Source organism: Monodon monoceros, unplaced genomic scaffold (assembly GCF_005190385.1).
Source record: "Monodon monoceros isolate NGI ecotype Baffin Bay Population unplaced genomic scaffold, NGI_Narwhal_1 Super_Scaffold_15, whole genome shotgun sequence".
In the NCBI taxonomy this organism is placed as follows: Eukaryota; Metazoa; Chordata; class Mammalia; order Artiodactyla; family Monodontidae; genus Monodon; species Monodon monoceros.
This window is the reverse complement of record NW_021703771.1, coordinates 49,311,024-49,324,720: the sequence shown is the minus strand read 5'-3', so window position 1 is coordinate 49,324,720 and position 13,697 is coordinate 49,311,024. Positions and strand designations below refer to the sequence as shown.

The following is a 13,697-nucleotide window of genomic DNA, read 5'->3' as shown; positions in this document are numbered from 1 at the left end:
CGTGAAATGGAAGGCTGAACAAATAGTAGAATAGACTTTTGAAGACTTAATTATGGTACCAGCTAGGCGGCCACACCTTGCAGAACTGCCGTGACTTCTGGAATGGGGTACATACCCTCATTCAGAGACAAGTATATGATACTGTTTCTCCTCTAGGCAGGATTTAGGGCTCTGGGACTCAAGCAGTATACAAGGAAGTGGCTGCTCTAATGATTACTGCTAGTGATCACTAATAAAATGTTTGCTTCCTGTTCTTGTACTCTGAGCTCTGTTGGTCTAGGGGAAGTTACCAAGGGGGGGAAGGCTTCTACCAGTGGGACACAGCAGTAGTTCCATTAAACTGGAAATGAGACTGTCACCACACCTCTTTCATACTTCTTAAATCAAAGAATCAACAGGTAACAGATAACATGCCTGATCCTAAAATCAAGGGGAAATTGAGTTACTACTATGCAGTGCGGGGAAAGAATAGTATGTCTGGGGTGTAGATTTCCTGAGATGACTCCTTTTACCTCCAAGGAGATAAAAAAAAAAAAAAAATAGTCCAATACAAGCAGGACTGCATAGAGCATAGAACCTTTGGGAATGAATACTAGTTAACATTATAGCTCAATATTTAAGTTACTTTATATCAAAGAGTTAGAAGAGAAATGAAAATCATTGCGAGATAAAGGATTTTATATCTTTATAGGGGGGATATTAGTGTGTTTCCAGTTGTATAAAGGATAGTTGTTTTATGTTAGGTGGAAGTAAGTTTCTCCTATTGTCATTACTTGCAAGTTAAGTGTGGTTTAAAAAGGTGTATTTGGATGGCAAGTTAACCAAGGTTAAACTATGGTGGATTCGTATTACGCTAATTTAATAAAGCTGAAACTTCAGTACTTAGAACTCCCTTCCCTGCATAGTTCATAGTTAACATGGGCCAAAAGGAACATCTTGCACAAGATTTGGAAGGTGGAAATGAAAGAGCAAACATATTCCTCAAGCAGTTGGTGCCCGGAACAAGGCAGTGCTGCATCTCACACACATCACTGCTTATCTACTGATTTGCACCATTGGCAGGAGGCTGCATGGGCGGGCCCTCAGCATTTCCAGCTCCTGCTGGATCTTCTGATTCAGCTTCTCTCACTTCTGAGCCAAGTGCATGTTTAGCTCCCAGGAGAAGGGCTTTGGTTTCTCTTGCAAAATGGTCCCCTCCTAGAAGCTGGAAGTTTGGAGGCCAAGAGACACTGACAGGAGTTCCCGTCCTTGTGGTTTCTGGCTTAGCTTCACAAGCTCTGGCTTTTCCTTGCTTTTCCCACTTCACGTTCATACACCCCTCTCGACTGCTTGCCATATGAATTTCAGACCCCAGTGCCAGACACAGAAACAACAGCTCCCACAATTATATTATGAGATCAAATCCCTACAATAAATCTTTTATTTTATATGTTTAATTTCCTAGTGTCCCAGCTTCTCTGATTGATACTCCTGAATGCCAAAAGCCTGGTTGCCAGATAATCAGAGTGTTTCCTTATACGTACAGCCCTCTGAAAGGCTTTAGAAAAGATGGGAGAGATTTTTTTCTTTTTTTTGGTCGCCCTGCACAGCTTGTGGGATCTCAGTTCCCCAACCAGGGATTGAACCCCGGGCCACGGCAGTGATACCGGGGGCAAAGTGGGGGAGGGATAAATTGGGAGATTGGGATTGACATATACACACTACTATAAATAAAATAGATAACTAATAAGGTCCTACTGTACAGCACAGGCAACTTTGCTCAATATTCTGTAATGACCTATATGGGAAAAGAATCTAAAAAAGAGTGGATATATGTATATGTGTAATGGATTCAATTTGCTGCACAGCAGAAAGTAACACAACATTGTAAATCAACTACCATATACTCTAATAAAAAAAAGTTCATCATTCCTAAAAAATATGGATAATTAGTTCATCTATATACTTTTATTCTGGTATTATCCTTTGGTTATTTTATTAATATGCTTTAAATATCCACCTAAAATCTACATTTCTTAAAGGCCGGAAGTGTATTTTATTCTTTCAAAATATCCACTAAGATAAATAAATATTTGGGTACACAATAAAAAAAGAAAAAAAAAAGAAAAGATGGGGTAAATGGGAGACAAGGTCCTTGGTTTCAAAGATTCGAGAAATTAAAGACAAACTTTTCACAATGATTCCTGATTTTGAACTATGTCAAATAACAATAGTCTCTTGCAGTAATTTTAATGCCATCTTCTTAGTTGTAGAAGGTGGGCTGGATCTGCAAGTGACCCAAGAATATGCCCAGGAAATTACTTCTTAAAAAATATTCACCATCTGGGACTTCCCTGGTGGTTCAGTAGTTAAGACTCTATGCTTCCACTGCAGGAGGCAGGGGCACAGGTTCAATCCCTGGTCAGAGAACTAAGATCCTGCATGCCACGTGAGCAAAAAAAAAAAAAAAAGAATATTCACCATCTGAGATTGCATTGTCATTATATGCCTTTTCTCTTTAAAAATTAAGTGCAGAAAAATAAAATCAAGCAGTTTTAGGAAGTTAGTAGTTTGATTTACAATGATGGAGCACTTTCACCCCATAATATACCTTTAAGCCTATTCCAGAAAAGGAACACTGAAGAGTAATCAAAGATTGGTTGAAAATTAAACCTCAAGCTCTGTTCAGGCTAATAAAGACAAGATGGCAAGAATTAGGCAACACTTCTAGAGGAAGGAGAGTATTTCTCCACTGAAAGATGGATTTCCGTGTCTGGGATGCCAGGCTTATTTTCACATGTGGTTGGACAACACTTCCCAAACTGTCTCAGCATACACTATTGACTGTCATGGTGGTTACGTTTCATCCAAAGAAAACTGCATCAAAGACCATCTGTCTTATTTGATAATTCTGCATGTCTTTTAGCAAATTGTCATTTTTATTTCTTAAAAGAAATAAAAGTCCAAGTGAATTTTGTGTACAAGCTCATCATCTGGTGTACAGATCTGCTAAATCTGAATTTAACTAAAATTTAGCATGTATTTCCTTTAATATAATGTGAATCTGCACCAAAAATTAAGGTAGATCAACATCCCAATTCAAATTTTTCACTAAAAGCAAAGTCTTAAATGTTTTAGATGACTGTAAAATCATCATAATGGTGCAAAGTACCACAAATTTTAGTTCTTGAAGGCAAAAGCAAAATTGATAAAGATTTACCCCTCATATTTTTATTTTTCTTCTTTCTAGGAATGAAATTTTATACTCAGTAGGTTTTATATTTCTGGTTATTACAATCAATTTCTCTCTACTTTCAAGGCTTATTTGAATAACTTGAAGTTACCCAAAGGTGCTGTTTCCATGTGTGCGCAATGACGGTCATGGTTACTAATACTTCTGCCACAGGTTCTATATGCCAAAATTATGGTATGGCTGGCAGCTCACAGTGAAATACGAATTTCCTGCTGTTCCAAAGGCTGTTCTCCTAAAGAACGTGCATTACTATCAAGGAGGTTGTCTTAGTCTGTTCTGACTGCTGTAACAGAATACCACAGAATACCCTTTCCTCAGCTGCCGCTAAGTCTCTCTGTTCCTCCGAGGAAGGTAAGGCCACGTTGGGGTGAGGCCCTCACTTCATCTGGCGACTAGCACCGCGCCCAGTAGCCCTTGCCCAGCCCTCGCCCGCACCATGGCCTCCGTCTCCAAGCTCACCTGCATCTACTCGGCCCTCATCCTGCACGACGATGAGGTGACGGTCACAGAGGATAAGATCAATGCCCTGATTAAAGCAGCTGGTATAAATGCTGAACCTTTCTGGGCAGGCTTGTTTGCAAAGGCTCTGGCCAATGTCAACATCGGGAGCCTCATCTGCAATGTCGGGACTGGTGGACCTGCCCCAGCGGCTGGTGCTGCACCAGCAAGAGGTCCTGCCCTCTTCACCACTGCTGCCCCAGCTAAAAATGATAAGGAGAGATCCATAGGTGAAATGTGAAGTTTTAAAACCACCTTTTGGAAAAGATAAAAACAAACTGAAAGAAGTCAAAATATTTATGCAGCAAAACAACTTGATATATTGCTACAAATTCAAATAAAATGTGTCAAATCCTTAAAAAAGAAAAGAAAAGAAAAAAGAATACCATAGACTGGGTGGCTTATAAACAACAGAAATTTATTTCTCATAGTTCTGGAGGCTGAGAAGTCCACGACCAAGTCACCAATAGATTCAGTGTCTGGCCAGGACCACCTCCTTGTTCATAGACAGCTGCATTATTGCTGTGTTCTCACATGACAGAAGTAGGGGAAGGGAGCTCTCTAGGGTATCTTTTCTGCGGGCCCTTATCCCATTCATGAGGGCGCCACCTTCATTACCTAATCACCTCCCAGTAGCCCCACCTCCTAATACCATCAAACTCAGGGTTAGGCTTCAGCATGTGAATTTGGGGCGCATGCAAACTAACCTGTGCTATACAGCACAGGTAGATTAAAAGAAGAAGCTGGAATTACATTGTGCCTGAGGCCCGGGAAAGAGAAAGGAAAGTTTAATGTCACAGACTTCAACTTACCTCTTGTTTTTCCCAGCTGAAGGTCATGATCACATATCACAGTCCAGCTTCCCAATAACACTCTCCCACTAAGTATATAAACATTACGTGAGTCTATTCCTGGAAATACTTGGAGGAATACACTTCTCAATCTCCCACACATTCAATTACTTTCTGATTGTTTATGAGAAGCTTTTTCCAAACCAAGAGTTCCCACATGTTCCCTATAAGACTTCTCTCTGTTCAGCAAGACCTTAAAAAGTATAGACTCCCTAAATAAAGTCTTAAATAAGGTGATTCTTGCTGTGTTTGGTATTCTTGTGTCATTATTGTAACTAAATAGCAAATTTGAGTTTATAAATTACTTGTATGTATGTTATCTTCTTTGGTATTTTCAAGGATCCTTTAGTCAAAGTAGATACTGTCTGTGAGCTACCTGTATCAGAAATACCTGGGATGTGTGCGAAGATAACCAGCTCCTGGGCCCCAACACAGATCTATTGAATCAGCGTAGGGGCCTTGGAATCTGCATGTTGACACACTTCTCAGGCTATTCGTACGTACACTGTTTAAGAATCACTTCACCAACAAAGTTTTGTTCCCATGAGACAAAAAAGAAGCTCTAAAGTAAGACTATGAGAGATTCAGAGATCTGTCCAGAAATCCATTCACTATTAGGATGCAATGCGAACTATACATACCTAAAGTGAGGTCAATTAGAAACAAAGGAGTTAGTTTATGTCACTGAATAAGTGTGTTCACATGATACCATCTGATTTAGTAGTATCTTGCTTTATTCATCTATGCAAATAATACTCGAGTGTTCATGAAATGTGATGATTAACTCAATGACAGTAATAAATGTGTTGATATAAGCAACTAGAGGGTAATGAAAGAAAGGATTATAAGAAAAAACTCATCAGTATCATTTCCCATCCTTGAGAATGATGTTGTCTGCATTTCAATTAACAGCAGTTACTTAAGCAGAGAAATAATAGTACTGGCTCTCAAAACTGGCAGCAGTTTGAATAACTCAGCATATTTTATGATAAATAGGTCATACTGTCTACAAAGCTCTTACTTGGATTGGGAATCCGGCAGCAGGAGCCGTCTCAACCTGCCTGGTGCTGTACATCTTTGTCCTGATGATTAGATAATTAGCAAGAATATTGCAACCATGTGAGAACTACAGTTTCACCAGCTGATCTTAGCAGAGAAAAACATATATTATTACCTCTCTTTTAATAGTGGCTGTGATTAACCTTAATAAAATATATGGCTAGTAATTTCAACAGCACATGAATCCCTGAAATTATTTCTTGCTAGGAATAAAAGGATTTTAGATTAAGAGTTCTTAATTTAAACATGTAATTTGGGTTTAAACTATTCATTATAAAAATCAAGCCAAAGCTGAGAGAAATTATCAAGGGTCTAGGGAAAACAGATCCCTCTTTCATGATCGAACTCTTTTTTTTTTTTCCCCCTCAAGTGAAAAACCAAGTGACTTCCTACTCTTGCCCTTTTTACTTTCTACCTCTAGATCTAGGAAAACAAACACCTCTGTCTTGCCCCTGACAGTAATTTTGAAAAGCAGCTGTGTTTTGTGAGATATATTTTGAGCAGTCAGAAAGTACTTTTGGAAGTTGAATAATTCCTTTTGAAAAACTCAAAATTATTTTCCTTTTTTTTTCCCCACTCTATGCCACTACATTAAATTTTGAAGAGTCAAGTTACTCTTTTAAAAGTGTCTGTGTTACCTGAACTGTATCTACGTTTCTTTTTACTGAACACCAAGGATCGAAGCTAGTAAACCCTTTCTCTATGGAACAAGTCCTCTGGTTTATTGTCCCCTCTAGAAGCTCAGCTGCTGCCACAGAAAGGAGAGGACACTGGATTTCGCTTTGGTTTTTGACTCCTACTAATCTGATGAGTTGGCTTGCTACCCAAGGAATAGACATCCGTTATTCTAGCTGTTTATGTGAGGAGAAACTGGCACACGCTATTAGAATCTTCAGTTACAAAAGTGCTAAGAAGATCACCTCCTCTGCAGCAAGTCACTCTACATATCTGTCCTCTTCTGAAGCATGAGAGAACCTGTTAGGATACGATACAAATCCATGGGGGAGAGCAATCTTAGATCCCATAACCTGAATTCTTCTACAGTGTTGCATTGTGAAATACACAGTAATGAACGTGTTTCCTGTTAAACCAACCTTATCCTTTTCTTTTTCTTACTTACATTTTATGGTAACATCATAAGCATCTCTAGAGAAAAAAAAAAACCAGTTGCAGTGGATATAAATGGAAGCTGGCATCAGCTCAGGTTTTTACAAAAGCACATGAACTACCTGCATAATCTGATAAATCAAGAAAACCCTGTTTGTTGGGTAAGCTCTGATATGCAGCTGCTTTTTGACAACAGCCATGAATCACTGATAGAAAAGCATGAGACATAGTCGGCAGGCTTAATTATATGTCATTACCCCAAATAATGGCAACATTTTAGGTATGAATCAAACCTTTAGTGGTGGAGACTTGCATTATTCTGGAATGTTAGTCAATCCCATGATTTTAAAATTCCATAGACAAAACATGCCGGGCTTGTCCATTTAGGAGGAGTTGCAAGTTTCTTTGTATTCACTTTTAGAGGCTTTTGGGGGGAAGAAAGAGTAATTCTTTTTTAAACGCAGAAGAAAAGCTTTTCTAAAGGTAGGAGACAATATTTGTAATGAGAGAGAATAAAGATACCACCAGAAATGGCTCAGAGCCATGTAATCAAAGCTGGAATGAGAACTAAGGAGCCATTTAATCCAACCACCTGACTGCAGTCAGGACTTTCTCCAGGTATTTTTCTAAGGTAGGACTCAGTTCACTCCCCGGTGTTAGGACCCCAGTTGCTCACCTTCCCCCCAGGATTTCTGCTTTGATGCCATGGCATAATGCACCTGTGAAGGAAAACTGGTCCAGCTCCGAGAAAGCTGGTACCAAACTTCTCTTCCCTTTCTTCCCCAGCATAGTTCAATCACAAGAGGAAAAAAAACCCTAGTGATAATGACTTGTAAAGACATTGACAACTTTAGAGAGTTGTTGATTGTGGAAACATATCTGGCTGCAAAACTTATGAGGGACCAGGTACTACTCAGTCTTCACCAGAAATCACAAATGGGTAGCTTCACAAACTAGACTTGACCCCAGCAAACACCTTTAGTTTGACCCACTTCAGGTTTTTATTTTAATTTTATTTTTTAATCCGAATTTCAAATAAAAATTCAGATTTACAGGCTTCACATTTCAGGTTTCAGTTTCCTGAGCCAGCATTCCTTCAGGGCCCCAAACCCAGATGCTGAGTGATCTCCATCCAACTCTGTAAGATGGGGCAGGGGGTCTCCAGTTTGCCACCATCTTGGACCCAGCCCCACTTAGAGCATTGACATTACTCAGCAAGCTTCAGTAATTTGTAAGTAATTTGTATGAGGACCGATTTATAGCATCTTAAGTAGATTTTTCTTTTATTTTAATCATTCATGTTTCTTGAAAAATAGATTTTACAATATCTCATAAATTTATTCCTGTTTTCTCACAGTCCTCAGACATAGAAAGTTCTCATCTGACATTACATAACTTTCTTCAGTAGACTTAGTATTTTCCGTCTCTTGAGATGTGGAAAATGACTACCCATTACCAAGATATTTCATTTTTTGTAAATCCAAAAAACTTTTATTGAGTCCGTTTTAAGTAAGGACACATCCTCTTCTGAGACCTGCTATTTTCTCAACATAAGCCAGGCTAATTCCTTGCTGTGGGAAAAGAGCCAATGAGGAATTGAAAGAATTTAGGAACATCAAGAGTAACCCACTTTCCTGCTCAACCACCGCCAGGCCTCCCTAGTCTGCCCCATCCCTCCCAGGTCTGGTATAAAAAGGGAAAACATATGGACAGAACTATAACTTCATCATCACCGAGACACATTGAATGTCTCCCTAAAGCTCAAATGAAACTGCTTTCCTCAGCCCCAGCTCCCACTTTTCTGTCATTGGGGAAAATACGGAACATGGAATCCTTAAGTCATTCTGTCTAAATGGGATACATCTGGACTCAGCACAGAATTGTTTCATTATATTTATATTATAGTAACACTGAAATTGGCAGGGAGGAAGGGACAGGGCAATAGATGAGCTGTCCTCAGGTCTCTTTAGTCATGTGAACCAAAATGTAGCTTTCTCTCCTCCAGCTGAAACAGCATTGTTATTTTAGCCTTTTCTCCCTGGACTATTTCTTTCTTTCTTTCTTTTTTTTTTTTTGGTTTAACATCTTTATTGGAGTATAACTGCTTTACAATGTTGCGCTAGTTTCTGCTTATAACAAAGTGAATCAGCTATACATATACATATATCCCCATATCCCCTCCCTCTTGTGTCTCCCTCCCACCCTCCCTATCCCACCCCTCTAGGTGGTCACAAAGCACCGAGCTGATCTCCCTGTGCTATGCAGCTGCTTCCCACTAGCTATCTATTTTACATTTGGTAGTGTATATATGTCAATGCCACTCTCTCACTTTGTCCCAGTTTTACCCTTCCCCCACCCCATGTCCTCAAGTTCATTCTCTATGTCTGCGTCCTTATTCCTCTCCTGCCCTTAGGTTCATCAGAACCATTTTTTTTTAGATTCCATATATATGTGTTAGCATATTGTATTTGTTTTTCTCTTTCTGACTTACTTCACCCTGTATGACAGACTCTAGGTCCATCCAACTCTCTACAAATAACTCAATTTCATTTCTTTTTATGGTCGAGTAATATTCCATTGTATATATGTGTCACATATTTTTTTTTTTTTTTTTTTTTTGCCGTACACAGGCCTCTCCCTGTTGTGGCCTCTCCCGTTGCGGAACACAGGCTCCGGACGCGCAGGCTCAGCGGCCATGGCTCACGGGCACAGCCGCTCCACTGCATGTGGGATCCTCCCAGACCGGGGCACGAACTCGTGTCCCCTGCATCAGCAGGCGGACTCTCAACCACTGTGCCACCAGGGAAGCCCCCACATCTTCTTTATCCATTCATCTGTCGATGGACACTTAGGTTGCTTCCATGTCCAGGCTATTGTAAATAGTGCTGCCATGAACATTGTGGTACACATCTCTTATTGAATTGTGGTTTTCTCAGGGTATATGCCCAGTAGTGGGTTTGCTGGGTCACATGGTAGTTCTATTTGTAGTTTTTTAACTACAACTCCATACTGTATGGCTGTAACAATTTACATTCCCACCAACAGTGCAAGAGGGTTCCCTTTTCTCCACACCCTCTCCAGCATTTATTGTTTGCAGATTTTTTGATGATGGCCATTCTGACCGGTGTGAGGTGATACATCATTGTGGTTTTGATTTGCAGCTCATGCAACTCAGTATCAAAAAAAACCCAACCCAATCCAAAAATGGGTGGAAGACCTAAATAGACATTTCTCCAAAGAAGATATACCGATTGCCAACAAACACATGAAATGATGTTCAACATCACTAATCATTAGAGGAATGCAAATCCCTGGACTATTTCTTGCCTTTGATTATTCTTATTGGGTTTCTCCAGTCACTCGCAACTCTCACACTGTACCAGTTTTCCTAATGACTAGCATAAACTACCTCTGCACCCTTCTAAAAAGGTTTCTTTTCTCTGTTGCAATTATATTAAAGAGAACTGTTTTTTTATAATATACATGTTCATATATTTAAAAATTACACATATTCATTCATTTCCATATATTTTTAAATTACATATATTCCTTCATGTACTAGTCCTTTCTCCAGTACAAATAACTGCAATTTAGATAAGTATTTCTGACGAAACAGATTTTCTCATATTTGAATGTACCTATATTTGTTTTCTCTTTACATCTCATTCGAGTCTCTAAATCTCACTTAAGCTGTTAAATCCAAAACTGGGCTATAATAAATGTATAATAAAGGCCTTACCTACACTGAATACAGCTACCCCTCAGTATCCACAGGGGGTTGGTTCCCGGACTCCTGCGGATACCGAAACCCAAAATGACTTTTGGATTTTCATAATATAAAATTCCCGGGCTTCCCTGGTGGCGCAGTGGTTGAGAGTCTGCCTGCCAATGCAAGGGACATGGGTTCATGCCCCGGTCCGGGAAGATCCCACATGCCGCGGAGCGGCTAGGCCCGTGAGCCATGGCCGCTGAGCTTGCGCGTCCGGAGCCTGTGCTCCGCAACGGGAGAGGTCACAACAGTTAGAGGCCCGCGTACCGCAAAAAAAATAAATAAATAAAATTCCCTTCCTTCTGCCTTGAACATGTAATATTGATTAATATGTCTTAATTACTTGTGCATCTATAAGCTGTCAGTTTGCCTTATATCCCCACCAACTCCTTTTATTAATGTTTGTATGTGTGATTGCTATATTGTGATATAGTTATCTATTTATAGTTTTTGTCCTCACCTCCACTTCCACCTCCCATTAGATTGAGCTCCCACAAAGTGTGAAGTATATGCCATATTGATTTGGTATCTCTATTCACAAGTACAAAGCTTGGCAAGAGAAAATGCAGTATACATAATACAATAAATGGTTAACTGATCTTGTTGGGCTAGGACCTTAGAATTTGACAGAATTGCATCAGATCTAAAGTTGTTTGTGCAAAACAAACAACAAAAAAGCACTTATAAAGCAATTTTTTTTTTTTCCACACTGCGTGGCATGTGAGATCTTAGTTCCCCGACCAGGGATTGAACCCATGCCCACTGCACTGGAAGGCAGAATCTTAACCACTGGACCTCTGGGGAAGTACCAAGACAATTCTTCTAAAATAGCAGATATAGATAAATAGATAGGTAGATAGATAGATAAATAAATTATGATATAAATAGGGTAAATTTTGAAAGGACATAAAAATCAAGACACTAGATTTTGTTCCATCTACCATTAGGTTAGTCTAACTCAGTTCTTGAGAATTGTTTTCATCCTAAGATACTACCTATGTTTCTCTTTTATTTACCTACAAGAAGAAAAACACTAATGTAATAAGAAGAAAAATTGAGAGTGAAGAGGGACAATAAAGAGAAAAAAAGGAAATCAGGCTGAGAATAAGGTTTACAATTCCACTAAGTGTTGGAAAATGTTTTCATGAGACACCACACATGTGAAAGGTGTTTATAATTTTTTTTTTTTTTTTTTGCGGTATGCGGGCCTCTCACTGCTGTGGCCTCTCCCGTTGCGGAGCACAGGCTCCGGATGCGCAGGCTCAGCGGCCATGGCTCACGGGCCCAGCCACTCCGTGGCATGTGGGATCTTCCCGGACCGGGGCACAAACCCGTGTCCCCTGCATTGGCAGGCGGACTCTCAACCACTGCGCCACTGGGGAAGCCCAGCATTTATAATTTTATTTGGGGAGACAGCTATGCAAACAAAGACTGTGAGCATGCCAAGTCTACAGTATGAGTAGACTAAAGCAATCTCTTGAACCAGGATTTTGCTTACACCGCCTAAAATAATCCTCTAGCCTTCTTGGCTTATTGATAACTGTGCCTTGAAGAGTCAACTGCAAATATTCGCCAGTCTTTTTTTCTTTTTCTTTCATAAAGGAAAACAATTACTTTGTAGAGATACGTTGTGTTGTTGCAAACTCATATCATTTATTGTTTATTGCTTTGTTTTAAGTGATTGCAAATTAATAAACCTTTGTACTACAAGTTTAATCTACTCTGCTAAAATATAATCTTACAAGATAGATACCTCAAAAGGTGATTCTTTACAAGAGTGTTGACCACATTATTTCTCCAAAGAGGGGAGCTTTTTGGAAATATTTAAATTGTGATTTTACTTATAAAATGGAAGATTTATTGCACAGTTTTCAAAAACACACATGTGTATAGTAAATTTGGCTTTTTGTTCCTTTATTTTATCACAGATTAAAGGGCTTGGCAATTTCTAATAAATTCTGACAGACTGACCTCTATTTTATGACAACCTTGCAGAGAGCACCAAGAAATTGATTGGACTTCTAAAACTTACTTATTTTCATATGCTACAATCCCTTTAAATGGAAATATTTACTTTCCTAGACTGGAACTGAAGAGCACTGCTTTTTTTTTTTTTGTAAAATGTTTAATCAGGTGGAGACAATCTAAATCAGATGTATGTTAAACTACAAAATACACTAGGTGGCATTGGAAATAGACCATAGAAGCTGCCTGCTCATAAAATGGTTCTTATATACTCAGGGATGTTAAATCAACTTTAGAACAAAGACATGTAAAGTGATCGTTCTTTTGTGTTGAGGTTCTCTTTTATTAATTTCCAGATTTATGTAGCGACGGTTGGATATAAATGTCCAATGAAGCTAACAACAAAATAATAATGTTTGAATAAAGAACTAATTCTTAGTAGACCCTTGGCACCTCACCGCATCTCCCCAAAGATACCTTTATGAAATCTCCCATTCATAAGCATCAGGGTGTTAAGGACAAGCCGTCGAAAATGATATTATGGGATTCAGGTTGAGCGGTGAAGAGAGGACTTTCAAAGATTAAGTGCTGCTCTGACTCCAACGTTTTAGAAATACTTGCGAAAGATGAGATAAACATAGATATTCTTTAGGTTTCAAGGGGCCACTGAATGTACTTTGATTTTTTTAAACTTAGGAATGACAATGTAATAATAGTACCCTGTCCTAAAGAGTTTATTTCTCATCTCAGTCTGATGAATATGACCAACAGAGGGGGGGGTGGGGTAGGGAGAGAGGCATTAAATCACCTTAGAATGAATCATCTAAAGGTACTTTAGATATACTCCAGAAATTTCATTTGAGGTCTTGCCCACTACAAGCCGTGCTTTATAAAATATTCCTTCGTATCTGCCAAACCTTAGAATAACCCTTGTAGAAACCATAAATATGGTGCAGATAAACAGTGGCCGTCTTACATAATGAGGTGTCCTTGCCAAATGGGAGCAGAAGACAAGATGCTTGCCTCCCACTAAGCAACATATTCCAGGCCTCGCAAGCCTGAAATACCATCATTCAGGGAGCGGCTGGCTCCCGGCAGGAGCGAAGGTTCCCGCTGGGCTACCTCAGGGGAGAGCGTTGCAGCCCTTCACGGCAAACGGATAGCCATCTATCCTGCTGCCTTGTGCTCATATCGTCTATTAGCATGTGCTAGCACG

General features: G+C 39.5%; 1 pseudogene; it reads left to right on the top strand.

Annotated features, from left to right (window-relative positions):
* The first annotated feature begins 3,668 nt into the window (after positions 1-3,668).
* Positions 3,669-3,971, top strand: LOC114895894 (annotated as a pseudogene).
* The last annotated feature ends 9,726 nt before the right edge of the window (positions 3,972-13,697 follow it).